The sequence below is a fragment of the Lepisosteus oculatus genome, chromosome 18 (genome assembly GCF_040954835.1).
Source record: "Lepisosteus oculatus isolate fLepOcu1 chromosome 18, fLepOcu1.hap2, whole genome shotgun sequence".
NCBI lineage: Eukaryota > Metazoa > Chordata > Actinopteri > Semionotiformes > Lepisosteidae > Lepisosteus > Lepisosteus oculatus.
Window position 1 is genome coordinate 4,836,094 of NC_090713.1, and position 27,632 is coordinate 4,863,725.

Here is a 27,632-nt window from a genome sequence, read left to right on the forward strand (position 1 = left end):
GAAGCGTCAACCTCCACAACAAAAGGAAGGGTGGGATCAGGGTATTTCAGAAGAGGAATAGAGGTAAAAAGGCATTTAAAGCATCAGAAAGCGTCATCGGTTTGAGGGCTTCCAGCTGAGGACCGCAATGGGAGCCACTACTGAACTAAAATTCAGTATGAATCTCCTATAAAAGTTAACGAAACCCAGGAAACCTTGTAAAAGTTCTTCGGGGTAGGCCAATCTGTAATTGCAGAGATCTTACTTTGGTCCATCGTTACCCCTTGCGGTGACAAGATATAGCCTAGGAATAGGATCTATGTGACATCAAAAATGCATTTTTCCTTTTTAACATAGAGTTTGTGATGAATCAGATGAGACAGGACCTCCCTTACATGAGATATAGTTATCATCTAGATATACATGTCACGGACGTCCAAAGGGACTAACCGTGGAGAGCAGGAGAGCGGATAAAGACCAATATGCGTAGCGGCGAGACGGGAAAAAGGCCCGGGCTCGTTAGTGCAAAGAGTTCAGGAGTGCCGTATAGAAACCTATGCCCTCAGGTAGCGGACGTGGGGCGACCTGGTGCTAGGCGGGTCTCAGGACATCCGAACGTCAATGCTGAGCGAGGGCAGAGTGCAAGACCCGGAAATATATAGCCCAAGGGAAAGAGAGGGACCGGAAGGACAGCAGGCAGGAAACTAGGGACAGGACAGAGAAGGAGCGCCCTCTGGCTGCAGAGGGCGTGACAATACAAGGAGGCATTTCTGAATGAGATCCCAAAAGATATCGTACAGGAGCATTTACAAGACCGAAGGGCATGAAAGGGCATTAAATTTACCATATGGTTAGGCTAGTTCTGTCAAAACAAATAATTTCCCTGTTGAGCCAGGACTTATTATTATATCCCTCGTGCAGATACAAAACTCTGTAACAGATATAAACAATCATTCAATCCCAATACATCCAGTGAACTAATTACAAAATGTTACAAAACATCATTCTTGTCAGTCTTTGATTGTTTTATCATTATGTCCTTTAGTCCTGCAATGTACCACACCTACACACACTGATGATGCAACATGGGGTTAGAAATATAACCTTTAAAACAATCATCCCCCTCAAGTGTTTTAATAAGCTAGCAGAGATGGAATTTAATCAGCCTCGGTTTTTCTGACTACTGCATTTCCTTTCTGATAGGAAGCAGGTGGTGCAGCTGAAGCCTCTCACCCTGATCTCAGAAGCTCCTCGGAGTTGTGTCTTATCACCTTTTGTTTACACTCTATACAGAAATGACTGTATTTCACATTCAGATTTAGTTAAAATGTTCAGGTTTGTTGATAACACTATTCTCACAAACAATTAGTTGAAAACAACCTAGAACTAAATGTCAGTAAAACAAAAAACTGGTGATGGACTTTAGGCGAGGCTAAGGAGCATTCTCACCACTGTACATCAGTGTTCAGACTGCAGAGGTGGTGGAGAATTTGTAGTTCCTGGGCATCACCATCTCCCACACTCTTCCTAAGACAGTTGAAGACATTTGGAGTGTCACAGAAAGTAATAACCCTGTTTTTCAGAGATCTGTCATTGAGAGTGTGTTGTCCATTACTGTGTGGGATGGAAACACTTCAGCCCAGGAGAAGAAGCAGCTAGAGACAGTAGTGTATATCAGATCCAAAACTGTAGGAGACCACCTTCCCTCTGTGGACTCACTCTACCTCTCTAGACTGAAATACAAAGCTGTTAAGATCCTCTCTGACTCTTCCCACCCTCACCAGCCCGCGTTTACTTCTCTCCCCTCTGGTAGGTGGCTTAGGTCTATTAAGACAAGGACCACTAGGTTCTGTAACAGCACCTACCCAGAGATTTTGAGGTGCATAAACTGTGAGCTTCAACTTTTTTAAATGTTTGCACGTCTCATTGTTATTCTAGCAGGCCCACTGTTACTTATTTTAGTACTGGTGTGTGTTTAAGATGGTGTGTGAATGATTTGGGTGGATACATTCTACTATCGTCTTTTTTGACATGTTGTTTATTTGTATTGTATGTCTTTAAAGGTATGAGGTGACCAAACCAAATTCTATCCAGCTGGTTGTTATGTCAAGAATGCAAAGAAATCAACTGTTTTAGATGGTCGAAAGGCCAACTCTCATTTGTTACCTTTCTTAGGGGATTATTGCCTACTTTTTGTATCTGTAATTTTGTTTTTAGAAAACAAAAAAAAAGAAAATGAAAGAAAATATAAATAACCATGTCATGAATAGAGAACTGTGGAAGGGTGCTCAAGTGAAAATGAGACCTTTAAGGTTTACAACGATGAGAACACTTATTCTTCACATCTACACAATATCAAATTTAGTGACAACACAAGAGATACGGGATGCAAGCATGCATTGTCAGCATTGTCTGTACTATATGCTGGATATAGACTTTGGATACAGATAGACTTTTATTTGGAAAAAAAATGAGCATAGAATCTCTGAAAACTGATGAAAAAATAATTATTTCTGATTACTTCTCTTGTCCTTTGTGTTGCTACAATCTCATGTTTTTCCTCAGTCAGTTGTTAGAGGATTATACAGTATCATTTGAGACACTTGCCTGAGTACATTGAGTCTTCATTAACAATCCTCTGCCTTATACCATATTAAAACAAAATACATTGTAATTCATACGTTTCACAAGTGCTGAAAATGAATAAAGTCTGTATTAATAATGCTGACTATTATCCTGAAACACAGAACACATTATTAGGTTATTGATACCTGTGCTGGATGGAAGGTTGTTCAGGACCAGGAGTCTGACACTTGGAAAATCAAGATACTGTGGGATTGCTGTTCGCTGTCCTTTGAAGCGTGAGATGTCTTCTGCTTAGAGTCACTCCTAAAGTTGCCTTTAGCTAAAATGTTCCAAAACAGTTCATTTATATGTTTCAGACAACGAAGGTTCGGCCTCTGTCTAAAGTGATTGGTTCTTTGAATTAATGCACTTTATCAAAGCTTCCTGCTCATTGCTGTAGATATATGCCACCTAAGGGGGTGTGATTTATTTCTTTAGAAATTATGCAAAAAAGGGAATTTGACAGAGTTTCCTAATATTTGTGTGTTCTATGCAATACCCTATAAAGTTTTTTTTGAGTAAGCTGATCTATTTTTATTAATACAGACAACAGAGCCAAATAAAAATAATATTCATAAATAATTGGACAAAACTGTATAATGTTCAGGTGGGTAGCTGCGTCAGCATGCGTAGGCTGCAAAGGAACAAGTAATAGGTTTATTCCATGCTGAAATAAGAAGAAAGAGAACACAACGTTTCGGCCGTGGAGCCTTCTTCAGGTGTGAGAGAGACAGGGCAGTAGGCAAAGGTAAAGTAGCGGGAGAACAAAGGTTGAGAGGGAGGAGGAGTGAGAGGCGGGAGCAGGGGACAGAAAGAGAGGCCAATCAAGAGGTGTGAAGTCAGAATGGGTGCAGAGAGGTGTGAAATGAAACTTCCAATGAATGGAGAAAATTTAAAAGAACAGTAATCTGTCGTTAAGGGAAGGGAGAATGTGTGATCCTAGCTGCAGAATAATTTTAGTTTCGGTGGTCTTTCTGATGTATGAGTTCGGAAAACCGTCTTTGAGAACACAGACGGAGAGATTAGAGTGGTTGTGGCCGTCAGAGGTGAAATGAGAAACAATGGGCTTGGAGAGATCTTTAATAAGATTATTAAAATAATGGGCTTGGAGAGATCTTTAATAAGATTATTAAAATAATGGGCTTGGAGAGATTAAAGATCTCTCCAAGCCCATTGTTTCTCATTTCACCTCTGACGGCCACGACCACTCTAATCTCTCCGTCTGTGTTCTCAAAGACGGTTTTCCGAACTCATACATCAGAAAGACCACCGAAACTAAAATTATTCTGCAGCTAGGATCACACATTCTCCCTTCCCTTAACGACAGATTACTGTTCTTTTAAATTTTCTCCATTCATTGGAAGTTTCATTTCACACCTCTCTGCACCCATTCTGACTTCACACCTCTTGATTGGCCTCTCTTTCTGTCCCCTGCTCCCGCCTCTCACTCCTCCTCCCTCTCAACCTTTGTTCTCCCGCTACTTTACCTTTGCCTACTGCCCTGTCTCTCTCACACCTGAAGAAGGCTCCACGGCCGAAACGTTGTGTTCTCTTTCTTCTTTTTTTCAGCATGGAATAAACCTATTACTTGTTCCTTTGCAAAACTGTATAATGCAGATGTATATCTATGGGTCTGATAATCAAATTATGTAGAATAATAATATTGTACAGAAATATTTTAATCTTTTAATGTCTGATTAGGTTTGATTTGATAATTTCATCTCATTTTTAATCTCCTCTAACACTGAATCCTTTGTTGAAATATTTATGAATCTTAAAAGTCACCCATGTAAATATGTTTGTTTTAAAACTACAGCTGTAGAACATCTGGAAAAATGTAACAATAAAATGAAAGTATCCTTACACTTATACAGTGTTTTTCCAGACACTCCACTTGAAGCGTTTTATAGGCTCCACCACGATGATGTGATGGTAGCCATAATTCGCCAATATGCTCCCCACACACCAGCTATCGGTGAGGAGGATTTTTAATGACCATGGAAAGTCAGGACCTCAGTTTTATGTGCCCAGGCTCATACCTGCTGAGCTTCATTGGGCTGCCAGTTGTGATTTATGTATAGGTGCTGGATAAAGTTTCTCACTACTAATCTTAAACCTTAAATTATAACCTAAAGCTACAACTTAAGCTTTGGAGTTTAATAGCTTAATGTGCTATGTATCAATTGCATATTAGTTTTGGAACTTTGTAATATTAATAACTCAAATTATTTTGGCATACAATTTCGATACCTTTTCAAAACATGTGTCTAAGAACTAATTGTTAAACTTTGAAAATAGAGTTTTGTAATAGATACTCATTCTTCACATGTTACAGTCATACTTTCTGCATCCAGAAGTGGATGAAGGCGGACAGGTGAAGTTAACCCTCTTCAGAAGACTTGGACAGATACGGCTAACCTGCATTCAGAAACCTCTTTTTTTATTTCCTATAAGCAAGGTTCCAGTATGAATAAGGAGAATCTTATCCCGTGTCTATCCTGCAGTTTGTTTCTTTTTGTCAAGGCAGGTGAGATCTGACATAAGTTGAATGAGAATGAGTAGCATGAGAAATGCACTTTTATTAAGGAGCTCCCCCACAAAATCTCTATGCTAGAGGAAAGGATAAAAAAAATGCAGGATATCAAACTGTCAGAAGACTTTGAACTGTGTTCTTAAAAAGTGTCCCTCAGTCAGAGTGTTTGTTGTCAAACTGTGCCATATGCACACCCTTCGCCGACACCTGGATTACTAATTCACTGCTGTGGATTCAGCTCAGCAATGCTTGCTTCCAGTCTCCTCGGGAGTACAAACTTCAAACAGGTTCGCCATCTTCACAGATAATTTCTTCTGAATCTCAACTAGTCCGCAGGATTTTAATTGTTGGCCACTGTATCACACATGAAAACATGTTCGGAGGAACATTATCCTGGCACTAGAGTTAAAGATTTTGAGGTACAGTGTGCTCACAGAACGTAACGTATCGACAGTTATTATTCATTGCGGCACACAAGACACTATATTGCAGAAACTGGAAACAGCGAAGCAGTATTTGTGTGTCAGACTGAAGCAGTTCGGAAAGAAGTTCATGTTGTCTGGTCCTATTCCAGTTTTTAATCGTGGAAGTGAAACATTTAGCAAGCTTTTCTATAGCACTTTGTGAATAACTGGGATACTTTGTGGGAAAGGCAGAAATCTTTCGCAAGAGATGGTCTGCACCCCAGTCAGTTTGGCTCAAAAAGACTAAGTCTAAGAATTTTGAAGAAAAGTGCAATACTGTATGTTTGGCTAGTTTCTCAACAAGTTCCCTTACTCTCACTTTCCTTTGCTCAAAACAGAGTTGTTGTTGTGTCAGTTCTTAGAAAGCACAAGAACAACACGCACTGGTGCAATTCTGAGTAATCTGACTGCTATTAACTGCAGATCATCGTCCACTGTCACTTTTCTGTTAATATTACTTCACCCCAGGTTTCTTTGTAACAAAACCTTTATTGTTGATTAATTATTACTTATTTTAAACTGAATGTTAGTTAAAGAAGGATGAGAATGACCTAGTTTTAACGTTTCCTCAACACTTTAATTTTCTGAGTAAACTGAGAAAAAATGGTTGGGGGTGGTAGTTCCTACATTTTAACTGCAGTGTAATTTAAATTTGGATTTTTTCTCATTTGAAGCTTTCATTGTCCAAATCTGGCCCCATCATCAGCTTGCACTGATTGATAATGGACAATCACCTCATTCGGAAAGTTCTCTTTTAGAACGTTTTGTTTATTTGATGTTAGTGTAATCATTTGTTTGAAAAATACAGGTTATTCTGATAAAAAATAAGCTACATCTCCCTATAGTTAAATATAATAATTTCTAATGGCAAGTCTGGTATTTTAATGCAGAATCATGCATCATTTTCCACCTTTCCATCCAATATAATGACATGCTGTATATTCCAAGAGGCATTACAAACATAACCAATGGTATTGGTTTACTGTTTTTGTCATGTCTCTAGGGATCTCCTGAAACCATATTCTGATACTCGAGCCATTTATAAAAAACATATTAGACATTAAAGTTCAGAGAGGGAGAGATATTGTAAGAAATGGTCAGTTCTATGAGAGCTGTGTTAATTTTTGTAATGTCTGATTAAGTCTGGTTTGATACTTCATCTCAATTCATCTATGAATTGGCTTCATTACTCTGCTCTCCTCCCCACTGATTGCTGATGTGTGGTGAGCGTTCTGGCGCACTAGGGCTGTCGTCGCATCATCCAGGTGGGGCTGCACATTGGTGGTGGTGGAGGGGAGTCCCCATTACCTGTAAAGCGCTTTGAGTGGAGTGTCCAGAAAAGCACTCTATAAGTGTAAGCTATTATTATTATTATTATTATTATTATTATTATTATTATTATTATTATTATTATTATTATTATTATTAATAATGATAATAATCTCCTCCATCCCTGAATCTTTTGCTTAACCTTATTATAATAAACCTCTCTAGGACTGAAACCTGTGAAATAAAAGAGTAAAAATAGTAAATTATATATTCTTTGGATTGTTTATTATGTATTTTATATTTTTGGAAGGCTGAGAAAACCATTACATAAAAATTCATGGCGATTTTTTAGATATGTTTGGTCACTCTCAACTTTTTATCCAAGGTAGAAGATAATTTAGATTACACCTACTGTAGAAAGAGAAATTTACATTTAGTGTGCCAGAACCAGAGAAATTCTCAAATACAACTGTTGTTTTTTTCCTGTATGTGTTCTGGATATTTCTTTCTAATGTGTGTGGTGAGAAAGACATCTAAAACAATCTGAAGGTTCTGACAGGATGGCCAAGGGGTTCCCTTGAATTCAAGACCCTAACCAGGCCTGTACTGTATATACTTTCACAGATAATTCAACATGTTCTTACAAATGGGGGGTTACGCAAATGGTGAAGATCAGGAATTGACCAAGTGGTTTAGTCAATAACTAAAATAATTATTCACAACCCCCAGCTTGTAAGTGATTTCCCCAGAATATACCTGAGCGGTTGGTATGATTAAAGGCATGTTAATTCTTTATTCTCTGGCACAGCTTTGGTGAAAACAGAAATAATCCAGGCACACATGGTTAAACAAATGTTCATTAATAATGACAAGATAAACACTATGCTACAGACAACAAAACATACACAAAAGTCACTCTGTGTTTGCAGTATTTACAGACAAAGTGTTTCAGAGGCATAACATGATACAGATACAGTAAATGTGAGTCCCCTCCACCACCACCAATGTGCAGCATCCACCTGGATGATGTATTGACAACCATAGTGCGCCAGTGTGTTCACCACACATCAGCTATTAGTGGGGAGGAGAACAGAGTGATGAAGCCAATTCATAGAATTCGGGATTATTAGAGGCCATGTTTGGTAAAGGCCAATGGGAAATGTGGCCAGGACACATTTCCCATTGGTGACACCCCTACTCTTTTCAAGAAAAGCCCTGGGATTTTTAATGACCACAGAGAGTCAGGATCTCAGTTTTATGTCTCATCCAAAGGACGGAACCTTTTTACAGTATAGTATCCATATCACTCCACTGGGGCATTAGGACCCACACAGACTGCCGGGTGAGCACCCACTGCTGGCCTCTTTAATGGGCAGAGCAGTGACTCTGTGGCTAAGGGTCTGCGCCTGTGGCTGGAAGGTTGCCAGTTTGTATCCCGCGGCCGGCAGAGGAATCCTACTCTGTTGGGCCCCTGAGCAAGACCCTTAACCCCATCTGCTCCAGGGGTGCCATATAAATGCCTGACCCTGCGCTCTGACCCCAAGCTTCTCTCTCCGTCTGTGTGTCTCAAGGAGAGCAAGCTGGGGTATGCGAAAAGATGAATTCCTAATGCAAGAAATTGTATTGAGCTAATAAAATAATAAAGTGATGTTAATACCTCTTCCAGCAGCAACCTTAGTTTTTCCCAGGTACTGCGCAGACTCATAACTGCTTAACTTCAGTGGGCTGTCAGTTGTGAGTTGCAGGGTGATATAACTGTATTGTGTGCCTCTGTCCAATCCAGTCAGTGCTAGCCCCAGCAGGATGACTTGTAGCGTATCATCATTCCTGTTCCCAGGATTTGCCTGATTCTACCCCACACTACCTTGGTGAACGGGCACCTCCAGAACACGTGCTCCTATGTCTCCCTTATGAAACACGTGTCCCGGGGAAAGTGTGGGGAAGCCTCTATAGGACCTCTCTGGTCTCCAATCTCTGTTGCACGGCCTTTCAGTTGAGGTTCTTCAGCCTGATGTATAGTTCTTTGGATTGTGTCCTCGCCCAGGTCTCCATTAGTGTCATCAGCCTCTCTCCAGCAACCAGCTGTCCACTCACCTCCCTGTACAGGGCCCTGTGGTTGGTGCACTGGCTGTCTTGTGACTTCCTGCTCCATTTGAAAGCATGAGTGTAGGTTTCTGATTGCTTTTCCGGTTTCCGTCCAACATTTGACCACTGAATCAGGTACCTCATTGGGAGGGAGAACCACGACCGGAAAAAGTACTATCAGGTTCTGCAGTGCCTGACACAACTTGAAGACCATTCCTTGCAGCGCTCGTCTGAGTCTGGCCAGCAACAGGTACACTACAGTCAGGTAAACTAATGACTGCTTTCAACACATTTGCTTTCCCTGTGAGGGTCTGTGACGGCATTTTCCACAGACCCGGTTTATGGCTTCACGTTCACCTTTGTGGTCCTCTCTGCCCAGACCCTGTTTATGGCCCATTGTCCTGACTCTTGACTCTGAAAGGAAAACCCTGGTATCTCTTTGGGCTCCATGCAGAGCTCGAGACCTTTGAGCACTGTGTTCCTGTCCCTCCAGGGTGCAAAGAACTTCACCTTGTTCTTTCAGTGGTTTAACTTTGAGCCTATTGATCCTGCTGCCCACTACAGAGTACATTATCTTTATCCAGCAGCTGAAACTTCCTCCGAATCTGAATGGCTCCACACTCTGAACAGATAGATGTGGTTAACTCTGTTGAAGGCTTTCTCCTGGTCCAGGCTCGCTATCATTCTGGGCACGTTTCACTCTTCAGCCCAGGTGAGGGCGTCTCAGATGAGCTGGAGGTTCCAGCTTCTTTGATGAATTGGCTCATAGTTCAAAAAGCATCATCATTTGAATGATGTGACAGCAGTCAAAGTGTACCAATTCAGTCACACATCAGCTATCAGGGGGGAGGAGAGCAGAGTAATGAAGCTAATTCATAGATGGGGATTAAGAGGCCAAGACTGGTAAAAGCCAGGGAGAAATTTGACCAGGACAACAAAGTAACATCTCTACTCTTCTTGGAGATGAAACTTCTAGGAGATGAGACATAAAACCAAGTACCTTGGTTTTATGTCTCATCCAAAGGATGGCAATTTTATTTTACAGAAAAGTGTCCCCATCACTATACTGGGGCATTAGGACCCACACAAACTGCAGGTGAGTGCTTCCTACTGGTCACACTAACAACTCTTCCAGCAGTAACTGGCTGGGTTCACACCAGCTTAGCTTCGATGGGTTTCCAGTTGTGAGTTTCATGGTGATATAGCTGCTGGCTATAAAACCTTTTCAGTTTAGGAAGGACTACTTTGTTAGAAGAATGATTAATGCCAGTTTACAAAGCCAAACAGTTTCTAAAGAAGTGCAGTTACAGGCTGTGTTTTTTAATCACTGAAGGACTGCAATCATTCTTATATACTCAATTATGTTGGCCTACAAAAAATTGTTTGTGATAAACATGTTTTTGTAAACTTTGACAAAAGTAGGATGTGGAAATTGCTGACAGTTACAAATTGCTTAATGACCAATGTATTTTTTTAGACTTAGTCTAGCTGCACGGTGAAGACATACAGTATATCAAATACGCTAAAATGAGGAAGTAGCTACAGATCTTTGATTTTGTGCCACTTGGTTGTTACAAACTATAAAAAAGAACCTTGCCAAAGAGCCCTTGCACTACTGCATCATGTCTTTAATTAAGTGCTGAAATAAAGACCCATGATTGTTTCACATCTGTATAATAATAACTTTATTTATATAGCACTTTTCCAGCTCTACAGCACGACGTGTTTTACACAATAATACAACAAACAAAGAAAAAGAAAAAATAATTTAAAGCATAAAACATTGAAGCATTAAACACACCAGGTACTCTTAAAATAAAACACAAATAAAACAAACTATTAGATAAAAAACACAATGAAACATTATAAATATATTATTTTTAAAAGGAAGTCTATAAAAACATTTTTAGATTAGCTGACCTGATATTTGAGAGAAGACTCTTCCCGACTCCAGAGACTCCATTAGAGAAAGCACAGTCACACTTTGTCTTTACCTCTCCTCCCCTGGTGAACTGGTATCATACACCCCCTCCCCCAGACGGAAGCCAAGGTCAATGTCTTCCTGGAATGGATGTGTGCTTTAATATCTGGAATTATCTTGGAAAGCTTACACAGCACAGGCCTGGTAAGGGTCTTGAATTAAACAGAATCCCTTGGACATCCTGTGTAAACCTTCAGATTTATATGTCTTACTCACTACACACATTAGAAATAAATATCCAGAACAGAAACAACAGAAAAAAAGCAGATGCATTTTATTGTTTCTTCAAAAGACAATTTCTCAAGTTGTGGCACACTTAGGATGTACATTTCTTTTTCTACATCTTATCTAAAATATCTTCTACATTGGATAAAGATTTGAGAGTGACCAAACAGATATAAAAAATCTGTATTCATGGAATGGTTTTCTCAGCCTTTCAAAAAAAATGTCAAATAAGTAATAAAAATGAAAAGAATAAATTATTTACCAATTTGTACAGTTGTATTTCACAACAGCTGTTCATGGAGAGGTTTCTTATAATAAGGTGTTTTTAAACCCTTTTTTGCCTTTTTGCACTTTTCTGACGTGTACTTATTATTACTAATTAGAAACACAATGAAAGAATATAAGCAGGCACACTATAGAGAGAAGGTTTTAAGTCTGTATGGTTAAATTTTGCTGAATGATAGATATTTCTACCTATTTGATTAGCTTTTTCTATGGCGGGTTTCTTTGAAAATAGACAATAAATTTATGTGGCAGCCATATTCCTTCTCAGGTATTATGGCCTTCCATGTCTTTTTCTGAATGCATTGTGCGCTTCTCTACATGTATCTTTTGTCACTGTAAAGTAAGGGTGTCTAGGTTTATATACTTTGTAAGTTTTTTGCTTTTGTGATTGTGTTTTGCCTAAGAAACCATAAATTTCTTATTCTCTTTGAAGTGCCTGAGGACTGATTTGCCAAATATATAGTCCATAAAAATATGTTGTTCTGTTTCCAAAAAATTCCATTCTGAAGCTGAAAGTGTTGTTTTTCTTTTCCTGTTATATTTGTGGTGCTGTGTTTTGATTTTGCTGGCAAAAACCTATGGAATCCAACTGTTGTACTGTACATTGATGAAGTCTAATGGTGGGCAGTATATAATAAATTTGCTGCTTTATCAGAAAATACTTTCACAGCTGTGAAAACAAACTTAATGGTTGTGTTTAGAGTATATTGGAAATCAATTGCATTTGTGATATTTTTGGAAACGATTTAAAAAATGTTGTTTTTAGTAATTAAAAGGGTAACTATGCACTTGTAGACAGTGTTAGCAATCGTTGTGCTAAAAAATAAAGACCCTGTGCAGGGTTCAAATTGGCGATATCCCCCCGCTGTTGCAGGAAGTCCTTATAAAAAATGTTACAAAAAACACAAGTCTGTAGACTCAAAAACCGATGGGCAGGCGAAAGTCAAAAACCAGGCTGGGACAGTTCAATCAAGACAACAAATCCAAATCGCAAGGCAGAAACGAGGTCAGAAACTAGTGAGAGTCCAGGAAGCAACGATGTGATCAAAAATGAAAGAAAAAAGATGTGCGCACTAGGGAGCTCCAAAGAGAATCCGAATTAGTGAGCGATGGTAAGGGGATAACCCCTTGTGACCACGAGCTGCCAGATCCCTCCAACCCTTTCCTGTGAGCGTGCCAATGGAGCCAGTGGCTGTGGACATTGTCCCACCCCTACCCACACGGACCCACACAGACCCACACAGCATGACAGAGGTATCCGCACAATTATGACTTTGCAGCGAGAAACAACTGTACAGTTCCCAAGAGACGATTAGGGTCTACAGGCCTCGTAGAGTCCAAGGCCTTTAAAGCTCACTCTTTTGGTACCGCATGGCGAGCTAGAAGAAAGTGTGACCCCCTTTGTCTCCATGTGCAGTCTCTCTCCTTATCGCCTCCTCTTTACCTGGACATGTGGGGTCACATTGCAAATAAAGAAATAAAGAATACATATTGTATATATATATACATGCAGTTACGATGTTGATCTTGACATTTAAAGTGAAATTATGGGTGTTTGATAAACTTGCACCCTTTTGGGATTAGAAATTTCAGTCAGACCCTTCTTCCTCTCCTGTGTTCTCTGTTCTCACCATGAGTAATGTCTGCAGTATTTCATCAGAAGCTACAGTACTTTACTGTCACACACGGGGCAAGGGGATGGTTTCATGAAAGAACTACAGGGCTTGCTAACAGGTGGGGAACCTTTGCAGAAACAACTTGAGAATGCAAAACTTGCTTTGAAGCATTTTCCTCATTAAACTTTCCTCATTTCGAAGCCAATACAATTTAATACCTCAAGACCAGAACTGACTGGTCTTGTGCAAACCCTGAAAAATGTCTGAGACTCAAACTTCCCACTTATAGCAACAGTTGTGTTTCATGCTTTTAATGAGATTATTTTGTTGATTTTTTCCAAACAGCATTCCAAAATTTACTAGACATTCTCCCGTGAAGCACTTTAAATCTGCCAGCATTACAATATTCCTTGATTGACCTGACATCAAACTAAAGTGATATGCTGGATTCTTGCAAGATATAATCTTTTTATTTTTAAATACAGCTCATCGCATATCTATATCTGACAGCATTTGTAATTTAAATTGCCTATTAAGAGCATTTCTTTGGCCTGTTTCTTTTTCATGAACATATTGAGTACGATAATATAGGACACATGCTACGAAGCAAATTGCACTATACTGTAATTTAGAAGAAAAAAAACAAGCACAGACCTCCGACCTAAAGCAAATACAAAACACCAGTTTTATCAATTTCATAGAAAGGGTTTCCATATTTTTGCTGAGAGGAGGTTTGGATATTGACAACCAGAAAGTAACACCTAACAGGTTTTATTTAGAGACTCCAGGAATTTTCTGTGGTCACGCCTTCCCAAATACAGTGATATTTGACAGAAGTTCTGGGGGCCTCTTCCTCCCAGTTCTGTAACTTAGTGCACCCAGACCTGGTCCTTGAGGAATCCCGTTTGTCTCCTGGTCTCTGCCCCAGCAAAGTTCTTAATCACAAACCGAATGAATTAAGTTTTGTATGTTGGTTAAATTGTCTTTCACCCTAAAAAAATGTTATTGGTTGTTACAGGGATTAGTAATAGGTTCCAACCCTGCATCTATGGAGTTTCACCATTATGAAATGTAAATGCCTAAAATGTAACCAACTGAATCTGTAGAAGTAAAAGCTTCTTTGTTGGTATCTATGTCTCAAAAGATGCATATCCAATATTGTGTCACTCCCACTGTAGGCCTGTCAGCTACCGTGTTACCCCCACCTGTCTGTTTATCTTCAGCTGATCAACCAGTGAGAGCTACATGATCAACTCTTGTTGCTTAACTATTCACAGCCAGCAGATTACTCAGCTAAAGTCTGGTAAATGTTTAAACGAATAAGCACATCAGTGAAGTTATGAGTAAGCAGTTGAGGTGTAGAGCTCAGCTGGAATGAAAACCAGCAGACACAGTGTTCCAACAGGACCCAGGAAGTTCTACTCTTTTTTTTCATACCCAGGGAAATGCAGGAATAACTACAGTTAGACACTGATCTCTGGAGGGTCTTTGCCTGGGCTTACCAGAACTCTGCCCTCTAGAGATCACTGTGCTTTAGAAAGAAGACACCAGAAGCCCTTTCTTAAAACTCTGTCTTTATGTGTGAAACAGCTTCAGCAGACTTATTGTGCATTCGCCAGGCTGCCCTCACTGCGGACTTGATGGACGTCTCAATCCACGTGTGAGGCAGAGCAGTGTGCTCTCCTGCAAAGTAGACTCTCTCAAATGGCTTGAACAGGTCCTGGTAATAATCTGTCAGCTGGAAGGGTGTGAAGAGCACATAGGCACCCAGGCTATACTCATCCAGGCTCCACTTCTTCACCACCCCTCCTTCATACAGATCGCGGATTCCTTCTCTGTGGATGGCCGCCAGGTCGCTCAGCGCCAGCTCCTGGCAGTCCTCGTCGCTCATCCCCAGGAAGAACAGGGACTCGTCCGAACAGGTGTAAGAGGCCAACACCACACCGACCCCGCTCTCGAATGCTTCGTTCACGTAGTAGATAAGCCGTGATGGGCGATCTGTGATGGACTTGCCCCTGCGGATGCCTTCTCCCAGAACCGCTCCTTGAAGACCAGGAAAATTTTAGTTGAGCTGTCATAGTGGACGTTTCGCAGGGCTTCTCTTTTGCGCAGGGGGAAAGGGGGATTAAATCTGACAATCAGAGTCGCCTTGGCCGTGCCGGTAAACAGGAGGTAGTCCCCTGAGGTCATTTTGACCGAGTTGTCCGTTTTGTCACTGTATGCAACCTGGACGCCCCCGCTGGTCTGATTTATTTCCAAAACTCTTGAATTCAGTAGGACACTGCTGCTCCGAAGGTCTTTTCTTACAGCCTGAGGCAGCCAATCTGTGCCTCCATCTATTTTACAAAGGTACAAAGATAAGAAGGATAGATCATTTTTATTATTCATTTGACTTACCATTTTCCAGTACTCTCAGAAGTTCAAGTGATGACTTCGTCAGGCTGCAAAGGAACAGGTAAAGGTTTATTCCATGCTGAAAAGAAAAGAAAAGCTACACAACATTTTGGCTGTGAAGCCTTCTTCAGGGATGAGGGAGAGAGGAAAACTGGCAGTTGATAAAGCATGGGAGAACAATCGCCAGGAGTGGAGAAGAGGTGGGAGCAGGAGAGAAGCAGTATCAACACTCAGGTGGTATGAAGTAAAAAGTCTGTTGTTGGGAGAAGGGAGAAGGTGGGATCCTAGTTTCAGGATTAGTTTGGTTTTGGATGTCTTTCTGGAATATGAATTCCAAAATCCCTCTTTGAGACGGAGACGGAGAGATCAGTATGATCATGGCTGTTAGAGGTGAAATGGGAAACTGTGGGAATGAAAGAGAGATTTTTCATTCTCTGAAATGGTCTCCCAGTCTCCTGCCTGTCACACCAAGGTAAATAGCTGGGAATTTTCTGCAAGAGATGCAGTAAATAAAGTTGCTGGAAATACAAGATGTCATTGGAAGTGATCTGGAATTGTCTAGAGGTTATGTGAAAATGCATGCTATGGGATTTATATTTACAAGTGATTCAGCAAGTTCTGTTGCAAGGGAAAGTACCTGGTGTGGATGGTTGCTAAAGCAGTCTAGGGAACTGTCAACAAGAAGGTTATGCAGATTAGGTGGTTGGCAATATGAGATGATTGGGTGGTTGGAACAGTGGAGTACAGTGGAGAGATCATCCTGTAAGATGGGGAAGTTGTTAATAGTCCTGGGAATAGAGAGTGTGTTAGGGTGGTAGGGAAGCACAATGAAGCAGAATGGAATGCGGTTCTGAGGCTGGGAGTTCCTAATTGATCAATAATAATTGATCCGAGGGCTGTTTTTGCCTCAGGCAAGGGCCCCGTCAATAACATAGGTGGGGTACCAACTTGTTTATGAAAACAAGGGAAAAATATTTAAAATGTTAAATTGAGTTTGTAAAATGTTTCTAATTGCGACACTTCTAGGTCATGTTTCTCTTTGATTTAGTGATCAGTCACGTGTTCTAATTGAATTTTAGAATTGCAGAAATTGTCCAAGATTCTTTATCAGGGACCATACTGTATACCTTACCTTTTGGCTTAACTCGTTTGGTTAAGAAACACCAATGCCACCAATAGAAAAACAGAGACAGAAGAAGTGTACAGGCACAGTATGGAATGCAGACATTATGTTGAAAAGAGATAGTAGACATTAAAAGCTGTAGGACACCAGAGGTAAGATGTCAGATAGACCCAGGGCTGAATTGAGCACCTCCCTAACTTCAGTTAAGAACTTCCGTATGATAGCATGTTTGAGGCAACTTGTTCTAGGGACCATTTTTTTAATAAATGAATAAATTGAGGGTGAGGGAAAATTTGAATAAGTTATCAGATCAGCTCCACAGATCTATGTAGGACAGACTTCTTCACGCGAAGGAAGAAGGTTGTGGGACTGCGGAACAAGCTGCCCAGCCATGTTGTTGAAGCTGATAATCTTTCAAGAAACACCTGGATAATATCTTTGGATCAATTAACTACTAAGCTACCAAACAGGCCAAATAGCCTCCTCTTGTTTCTAACCTTTCTAATGTAGTTTGTAGAGATACTATTGAAAGTAATACATTAACTCCATCCATTCTGACCATTTCTTCCAATTCAGGGTCACTGGGGAGCTGGAGCCCAGCAAGCAATGGAATGTAGGGTACATCCTGGATGGGATGCCAGTCCATCACAGAGCAAACACACAGATACAGACACACATTCATACCATGGCCTGTTTTCCCAGACGCCAGTGAAACTACCAGTAAGCCTTTAGACTGTGGGAGGAAAGCCACACAAAACCGGGAAGAAAATACAAATTCCATGCAGGTTGCGTCCCAGGTCTGCGATTGAACCCAGGGCCCCAGCGATGTTAAATACTGCACCAGTGTACTACCCAATACACATTCATTCTTAAATGAAGTTTCCTCCAACTTTCCTTTTAAAGAAGTTATTTAAACAAGTTTACCCTTACATTAGAAAGATGAAATTGCAATGCATGACATCTGAAAAGTATCTCTCCCCAACAAGGTATACATCATAAACAAAGTGCACTGACAGTGTGTCACTCAGGCTTGTGTGCTGACTCTTAAATTACTCCCTAGGGGATGAATAAAGTATTTTGAATTAAACTGAATAACTTTGTAGTTAGTCCACCGTGATCACTGTAATTGTAAGTATTGCAAAATGTCCCTTCTTTCAAACCTAGTTTAACTACGTAAGAAAATGCCACAAGTTTTAAAAATCTCACTTGACGTCACCATTGATTTCATTCTCCTTCCTCAGATTTTCGCTGAAGGCCATGTAAAACAGGGACTGTGTGTTTAAGACATCTCCAATCATTTGGATAGCATGTCAGCTGAGGTTACTTTCTCTCTTTAGATATTGCTGTTGAGACACAGAGCAGACAAATCAAAAATCCATTTTGACTGGTAATATACAGTTTTTAAAGCCTGGAACATGTAAGTTATTTGTAAAAGAAGACAACATGGTCAAAAATCACAGATTTATTCTAATTTAATCTATTTTAATTACTAGTAGTTGGATGTGTTGTCTTCTGTTAATGCTAACTACTGTGCCACCAGATACCAAACATTTAAAAAAACTAAACTAGATCTGTAAACAAACACTGAAGTGGTTTAATCTTTAGACTTTTGCCAAACTACAGTGTAGGGTGTATCTACAATATATTTTACTTTATGAATTTATGTGTAGAAGGCTCAAACATGATTATCATCATATAATATGATAATCAATATTTTTTTCTCTATACACTGTGAGGATAATTAACGCTAGAAACCATCATGATAAGAAGTCAAAGCCAACATCACCTTTACAGAATAGATATCGTATTTCTTGAGGACACGCTGACACTGTGATGGATCTTTCTCAGTTTCGTCAATGACCTAGATGACAAAATATTCTCTTAGATCATCAAGGCCATGAAAATCTCATTTTTCTTGAGCTCCATAACATATTATTAATCTTTCACATAAAATCTTAGATGACCCTTCTCATCCACTCATTTTAAAACTCAGCTCATCATGTCAATGTGCCACTAGAGACTGCAATGACCAATTACCAGCACTGATCTTGAGCTTAACCTTGTGGACATTGAGATTGATACAAGATTCTTATTGTTCTCCTGTTGAAAATTCTGTTTGTTACCAGGCTTGAGCATCAGGTCCGAAGATATTGCTTTTTGACTAAAATCTCCTGGTATACTTTGAAATCCACCAGTTCTTCAGTTCTAACTAGGACAGCTGGTCTAGAGGAAGCATATCACCTCTAAAGTAGAACAGACCCATTTCTGCTTTCCACATAAGGGTTGCTATTCCGGTTTACCATCAGCTTCAGCTTTCGTCCAATCATATGGTCTCAGCTATTGGGATTCAATTAGTCACTCATGTCTCACTATGGAAATCCTACAGTCCAGAATGGATTCATGAAGCCAGTGATGAAGAGAGAGAGAGTGTCTTTATTATCCCCAGGAGACAAGTTGTTTTACAGCAGCAGTGTTGGTGTACATTGGTGTACAGACAAACAGGAAAAAAAAGACAGGACCAACAATATATAGACATATTTACATTGAAGGTCAAGAGGTAAGTAAGGATATGGCTACAGGTATGAATGAGAACTTAAATCTGTTGGTTTTGGAGTTGGGGAGTCGGTATCTGCATTCTGATGGGAGTAACTGGAAATTATTAAACAAGGGGTGAGAAGGATCATCGCAGATGGATTGTGCTTTACGCAAAACACGTGAATGGAGAGGACTGGAAGATCAGCACCAATGACCTTCTGATATATTTTCACAAGTCTCCCCAGTTTGTTCTTGCTTCTCAGATACAGGTCACCAAACCAGCAGACCAGGGTAAAAGTTAGAACAGATTCGAAGAAGGGATCTAGTTACCCACCCATCTTTCTGGGTTCAAATTGAAAACCTTTAATTTACTCCATTAGACATGATCCTCTAGATTGTGAACACCACAGTCAGAACTTTCATTGATATATTACCTTTTGGACGGCTTCAGAGTACAGCTGTTTAGCAGATTTCCCCCTTTCAGAATCCTCCACAGGGTAGCCAGAAGATCTGGATCCTTATCAGCATCATGCACCCGGTTGAGTTTCCCATTAGTAAAGTACCACGTGCTGTCACCTGCGTGGATGAACTCAGATAATTTGAGTCCATAGTGTTGTACATAGTGAAGGACTAGTCTGAAAATATCACAAGAGTTACAGAACACAGAACATTTAAATGCAGAGATGAGAAATATCAGAATGTTAATTCCTCTGTTAGGTAACTGTTGTCTTAAACAGATATGATCATGTTAATATGAAGATATAATAGTTCTGCCACAAAACTGTTGAGACTCATATTAAAATCTAGCAGTAGGGCAAGAGAAATTTTGTCCAAAATATTGTTTAAAGCTCCTGTTTAGGGACCTGGGGTGTGTGTACTTGGTTGAAGTCAAAACTTGTCTTTACAGAGGAAGGCATTCACTCAATGTAAAGGAAATATGGCTTCAGAACATAGAGCTAAGTTTCTTTATTATACTTTTGAAGGCTTGAAAACCACATCTGTTAGTCAAGAAGACATCTTGAGAAGGCAAATGATTCTTCAGGATGCTTAGAATTCTGCTACCTAGAAATCCAGATACTCACAAGATTGGAAACATATCCTAGGATTGGATGAGATCCTATATATTGGGAATATTTCAGGTGGGTAGCTGCGTCAGCATGTGTAGGCTGCAAAGGAACAAGTAATAGGTTTATTCCAAGCTGAAAAGAGAGTTTATTTTTTTCAGCATGGAATAAACCTATTACTTATTCCTGTACATATTTGCAACACTGTCACCTGTCTGCACTGCTCTGTTATTTCTATTCCCCCCTGCACCTGATCCTAGGTAGGGAGAAGGAAGCAGTGCTGGGCACCCCCAGACTTGCTCACAGAAGAATATATAGTGAAAACACTAAGAAACCTGTTATACTCTTGTGGAATGCTGCTGTTTAATCTACTCTTGGTTTATAATCACTGATAGATAAAGGAAAAAATATCTTAGATGTGCACTGGAGCCCTGAGTTCAGGTCTAGACCTCTGTGGAGAGCTCTCTGATGGGAGTTTGTGTGCTCTCATCAAGTTCTGTGTGTTGTTGCCCATAGTCCAGAAACACACAGTACTGGTAGCCTAGCTGGCTGCTAGGAATATTGGCCCTGGTGTGTGCATTTTTGTGTTTGTGTCTGTCCTGCGATGGACAGCATGTATCTTGCCTCATGATGTCCAGCTCCCTGCAAGGGTGTACTGGATAAAACAGATTAGAAAATGGATTGTAGTTCCGTTTAAGGTACCAGCCTATAAGAACTGGGGGGTGCTTTTAATTTGGTTAAGTTTAGTTGCCGATTAGCTTCAGCTCAATAAGTCCAGGACCGATTCAGTCACTAGTGACAAAGGAAGCTGCAGGAAGCATCTTTTATCAGGGGCCCGATAGTGATTGTCAATAATCTGACATTCTGGGAGAGGAGAGTATGGTGCCCTGTCAACACAAGGATGAAAGAGCTCAACTCCATTTTGAAATGCATAAACATCTCCATTACTTCTTTATTCACGTTAAAGTACATCCCAGTGGAGAATAAAACCTCTTGATTGAGGCATGTTTGAAGAGGAAAATCGAAAACCCCTTATTAGGCAAGTGTAGAGAATGAACCCATCCATTTTCCAACTGCTTTATCCAGTGCAGGGTCACGGGGCAGCCACAGCCTATACCAGCAAGCCAAAAAAAGCAGGGTACCCCTTGGACAAGATGACAGTCCATCACAGGCCACACAGAAACATGCACACACTTAAACCAGGGCTAGTTTTCCCAAAAGCCAATTAATCTAATAGTATACTCTGGGACTGTGGGAGAAAAACACCTCGAGGAAATCCACACAAACACAGGGAGAACTAACTACTGTACATAGACAGCACCCCAGGTCCATTATTGACCCCAGAGACTCAGAGCTGCAAGGCAGCAATGCTGACCACAGCACTGCACAGTCAGTGAACTCTAACTATTGCTTGAGCAGAATACAATGGGTTAATTGTTAATATAATTACTGTGTCTGTCTCATGTTTGTATAACTGAGTAACTCCCAGACAAATAAGGTTTTCATTTAAGAATTTAATTTAAGAAGTGCATTCGTGCTGAACTACACCAGATGAGGGTCTGTAACTACTAGTGCAATACTGAATTGTAATTAGTCAGGAAAGAAATGAGTACAGCAGCTGTAGATTTGAATTGAATCTTATTGTAATAGCTTTTTGTTTCTATTGTGTTTAAGCACCACTATTTCAGCTCCTCTTGTGTCTTATCAAACTCCAAAGCTAACACTCCAGGGAAACACTCAGTCATGAGCTGAAGGAATTCTCATGGCGCCCATCTTTGCCCAGTTCTGCCAGCCCCTGCCAGCCCCTGCTCTCATATACTGTAGCTGTACTATAAAGTTGAGTCTTATGCACTTTCAGGGGGTATTTGATGCTCTTCATCTAAGTTTTTTTTTCTCTTTAGCAAACCATCAATTTTCCCTACACAACCATTTTTTGTACCCTTAATCCCCCAAGATTCCTGATTTCCTCTGAGAACCACAAGTGTAGAGGTCCATCCCAATAAAAAATATTAATTACTCAGATGTGAGCACATTTAACACTTACAGCACATACATTTCAATGGAGTGTATTTCCTTCAATTGCCAGAATATTCGCTATTACATTCTAAAGGCTCTACATGACTTAGATGTAAATGTAACAGACAAAGTCATTTATTAATGACACTGGGGTTAGAGCAGAGGATGCCAACAGGCTGAACAAGCTCATCAAAAGAGCAAGTTCTGTCATTGAGTCTGATCTGGACCCCATGGAGATAGTAGCTGAGAAGAGAATGGTGTCCAAATTAATGACCATCATGGACAACGTCTTCCAACCCCCTCTATGACATGCTTGTCAGAATGTAAAGCATGTTCAGCAATAGGCTGATCCAACCATGGTGTGACAGGGAGCGCTACAGAAGGTCAATCTTGCCTTCTGCCATAAGACTTTACAACTCATCCACTACTGTATGTGTCTGGGCAGGGGCAACATTGACCTCTGTCTCTGTTTACAACTGATTTTTGTGCAATATATTTATGATGTGCAATACATCTTTTTGTGTACTGTACATTCTGGTTTGTTTTATATCTTCTGTACTGTGAGCAGTTCTGTATACTCCATTTTTTACTTTTAATTCACTGACTGTACTGACAGTATTGTATTGTTGTATTATTGTATCATTTTGTTACACTGTGCTGTGTTGACTATGCCAGGCTGCTGTTGCACTGCAATTTCCCTCACAGAATTAATAAAGTATCTAATAATGTTTAATAAACTAAATTAAGAATAATTGTGATGTAACAGAAAGCAATGTTAATTAATTACAACATGATCTATCACTTGGAGAATTTCTTAGTGACAGTTCCATTATATTCCATTTCCACTATATACGGGAACATTCTAACGTGATCCAGTGTTCTGCTTAGTACACTACCAAGATGCTTAAACTACTGTATATGAGGAGGTTAAAGTTAGTTCCCCACTCTTATAACCACTAGAGGGCAGCAGCTGTTACTTTTGTTTAATTGCAATTGAGAACAAGTTAGTACATGCTTACTAATATCGGCGACCAAGTTCATTGCAATTGTTCTTAAAGTAGCACACTAGTTTAATATGGAGCTGCATGCTAACCATGTGTTCACAATTTCAGGCTAATATTGTTAAATAGCCTGGCATGACCATTTAATTTCTCAGCTGCACCAAAAATCACAGTTTTGTTCTACCAATTTACTCAATCAGAAAAAGTTCAACATTAGCACTATTTCAGCTTATCTTGCGCCTTATCAAATCCTGAAGCTAGCACTCCAGGAAAACACTCACTCATGAGTTGCAGGAATTCTCATGGTGCCCAGCTCAGCGTGCCACCCCCTGCTCTCATTCCTGTAGGTGAGAATGCGCCCTCCAACTCGGTCACTGGCTTCCAAGATCTGGACCTGTAGAGAACAAGTCACTATGGGTACAGAGGACAAGAATAACAGGACTGTGACAGGCCTACCTCTCAGCTGCTGACTGATGGGAACCAAGCACATAAAGAAACACACTTAAATCAAATTACCATAAACAATAAACATAAACTTTACTCAATCAAAGGACTATAGTCAACACAAAACCCAACACCTACTACCACTCTGAGTGTCCCTTTACATACCAAACTAAGTTTAAATTAATCCTTTGTAAGAATATGGCCTGCAGCCCTTCACCTGTTATTTAATTAGTCCTGTGATGGATCATGTAATGCAGTTTTCGATAAACAGAAGACCTAATGACCTCTAGTGGCAGGTCAGCTGAAACGATTATCTTAATGCTGATACAATGCAATGACAGGTTCCTGCTGGGATACTATTGGCAATACTATATTGGAAAGAATATTCCTGCAATAAAAATTGTTAGTGATCTGAAGGTGGTGGAGAGTGGTAGCCAACAGAAAAAAAATGTGTCTTGTCTTGGATATTTTAATAACTTTGCTCAACACCATTCTGTGCCAGATTCTCCATGTGGCACCATCAATCCCGAGTGTGTTCCGTGTCAGTGTTTATGTGCTGGAAGTGGCATTTATGTGGCCCTTCAACCCCGAACAGCTGAGAGAGGAGAGAGCTCCACCTTTCATGCATGGATCCTTTCTGCTTGTGTCCTCCTGGTACTCCAGTTCTCAAATGGAATAAAGCAAGCCAACCGTGTGAAGAAATATTTTTTTAAATGCTGAAAACAAGAATTCCTGAATGTGTTATTTTCAAAGGTGCTGTTTTCTAACTGTATTACTGACAATACAGCATCCATAAAATATTCCTGTTTTGCAAATTGTGTTGCTATCTGTCCATAAATTCGTATATATTACACCTCATATAAAAAAAACAACAACTCATGGCCACCTGGCACCATAGCAAAATTGGCCCTTGTGAATGAAATTGATGTTTTTTAAGAAAATAAATAAACATGAGAACAGACCATAAAATCTTTGCTGAATCAATATTGCAACTTAAGGTCTCCAAAATTCAAACCCGAGCAGAAGACTAATATAGCGTCAGTGGATGAGGTGTGGAAGGATTTACTCAGTCCTGAGCCACCTCAGTTACTACGAGCACCAAACAGGATTCTAACACCTTCCATCCTCCAGAACCCCATGTCAGCCTGCTCTGCCAAGAGGATTGTCAAGCATTTGGGCGGAGACGGAATTGCTGAACCAATCTTAACCTGCTCTATACTAGAATAATGTACATGAGAGACCGACATGTTTTATAAATACAAGGCTGGAACATTATAATAACTGTCCCCCACAAATCAGAACAAGGGTCTGAGACTCTGTTCATGGAGCGTCTAATATCTTCTGTTTTTGTTCCTCCTGAGTTTCATAGTTTGTCCACATGATTAATGTCATAAGATAAGATCACTTTATTAGCCATATACAATTTCTTGCATTAGCAATTTGTCATTTCGCAGACACCAGCTTACTCTCCATGAGACACACAGACAGGGAGAGAAGCTTGGGGTCAGAGCGCAGGTTCAGCCATTTATACAGCACCCCTGGAGGAGCTGGGGTTAAGGGCCTTACTCAGAGGCTGAACAGAGCAGGATTTCGCTGCCGGCCGCAGGATTTGAACCTTCCAGCCAAGGGGCGCAGATCCTTAGCCACAGTGCCACTGCTCCGTATGTCACCAGAAAAGTATGGTCATTTATAAGTATGGCCATTTAATTACCTGAGCTTTTACTGCCATTAGCAATGTGATTGTTTTCACTAATTAGCTGTCCAAGACCTTAAGAAGTAGAAGGCCAGCCTGTAAATGTCTAACTGTGCAAATCATGGAGTTGGAACCAAAATTATAAGATGCTAGACCCTCTAGCTGAGGGTGAGACTCCTGCCTCCTGAGACAGTATGGGAAAATCATACGTTGTGTCCAGCATCCTCCAGGAGTTTGACAGCGATTAATCCGGAGATCCCTGCTCCGACAATCACAAAGTTCTTCGGAGGGCTGGTCCTGATGAGCCCTTGCTTTACGTCTTCCAGCAGGTGCTCATAATCGTTATCAAGGAAGCACTGCTCATTGACGCTGCTACCTGCTTGCACATGCGCTAAGAGCGCCACAAAGCAGCCCAGCAAGACAACTTGGGAGAAAAGAGCAATATCAGGTTAGGCACAGGACATAAAAGCATTAACATGTGCCGTACAGGGCAAAGAAGTTATAAAAAACTATACAGAGGTACAAATCAATAAACCAGACAGTGACTACACTTGTTTCTGTGAGCTTGACAGACATACAGGGGTACTAACATTTTAATCCACAAGGCCCAGTGACTCAGATTCTTAGGTCCTGGAACAGCTCAGGCTGGAGGACCTTTCTATATTTTCTTAAATGCTAAATGCATGTTAATGAAACAGATTTCCTATGTGAGCTTTTGTTTGAATGTTTATTTTCAGCGATGAGTATTGATCAAATCAATGAAAACACAGCCTTTGTCCTGTGAGCCTTACAACTCTTGGGCCAATGAAGGTACAACAGAGGGCCAGCAAAAATACAACCAGCTACACTGTGTGGCAAATGACACCAGAGACATCAAGTCATTAATCTTTTCTTGTCTCTCTTCATCCCACTGACCGATACTCCCTGCTTGAACCCTCACCTGTACACTGTACACCTAGAACTCTGCTGGAGAGAAGAGTCAAGGTCTGGGAGGTGAACTGCTTGGGAGGCTTGATTAAGGGATTGCTCTGTCATGACAATCTCATCAAAACTGCCTCACTAACAGGACAATATGTCCTTTGCAAACACTAAACAGGATGAAGCTAAATTTAGAAATGAAAAGTTAAAATTAAAATCAGACTTTAAGATTTTCAATTATTCATTTTTCCATAATAAGTCAATTACACTTTTAATTTGCAAATAAACATTTAGTTTTAACATAAAATGCATTTGAGGTGAAAAACTTTCCAGAATAGCTTATGATTTAATAAGAATCATTAGAGAATCAAAAGAATATAGTTACTTGCACATGATGCCATGGTCCCAGGCTGCATTTTTCCTTTCTATAAAGAAAACACAAGCACAATCAGACCTTTGCACTGAGGTACCATCTTAACTATATAGTACCGGAGAGTCTGACTTGTAGGAGTTGCTGGTGTGAAGATGAGCACTAGATGTCCATGCAGTTTGCTGAATTACTCAATTAATCACAAAAAAGTGCGTACCTGTTACAACTCCCTGGAAGTCAACTCATTTTGGGTGATAGTTTAAACCAGAGGCTTAAACCAATGTCCATTTAAGACAGAAAGACAACAGTTCTAAATAATTGGGTTATTATTATCACTGCAACTGTATGCTATGTGGGATTTAATTTTAAAACTATCAGATTACAAAAGAGCTGCATGAATAATTATTTTAATGAGACATTAAAAATAAGTGCACAAGTAGAACATGCATGTTTCCTTGTCTAGAATCCCAAATAATAGCATTTTTGTTGGGTTTCCCTTGTGAAAAGTCTGCAGCTCTTATTGTCACTTACCTGGAGGGATGTTCTTGCATTCAGAGTTGGGAATCCAGCAGTTGCCCTTGTGCCTCATATTTATATCTTCTCTGCAGCGGGAAGGAGAGCATCTGTTTTGCCAATCTTTGAAGGAAAGACATCTGCGCCTCACAGTCACTTAACTCGTTTTTCCAGAAAGTGGTTCACCCAATTTGCTTTTATGACACAATATGAATTAAAGGCAAAAAATGGATGGGAAGCAAAAAGGATTGCATAACATGGAAAACAGCAGTAAGTGAGAGCCAGCTTCATACTTTGACAAAATGTACATGTTGCCAGCCACTGAGGAAATTAAAAGAACCCAGTCCCATCACACAGCCTCTTCTTGTGAAGCAAAGCGTGAAGATGAGATTTTCTGTAAATTCCTCCAACATCTTTCTAAACACATATTGTTTCTTTTGTGAGGAAACAAGTTATGTTTTAGATTTGCCTTTCAGTGGAGGAGTCCAGTCTCTTTAGA

The 27,632-nt window shown here is 40.2% G+C and overlaps 1 pseudogene and 1 gene segment (V, D, J or C); one reads left to right on the top strand and one right to left on the bottom strand.

Annotated features, from left to right (window-relative positions):
- Positions 1–27,632, top strand: part of LOC102684827 (immunoglobulin kappa light chain-like) — a 142,475-nt gene that overhangs the window by 78,694 nt on the left and 36,149 nt on the right.
- On the bottom strand, positions 13,376–27,197 carry LOC102696742 (L-amino-acid oxidase-like; annotated as a pseudogene).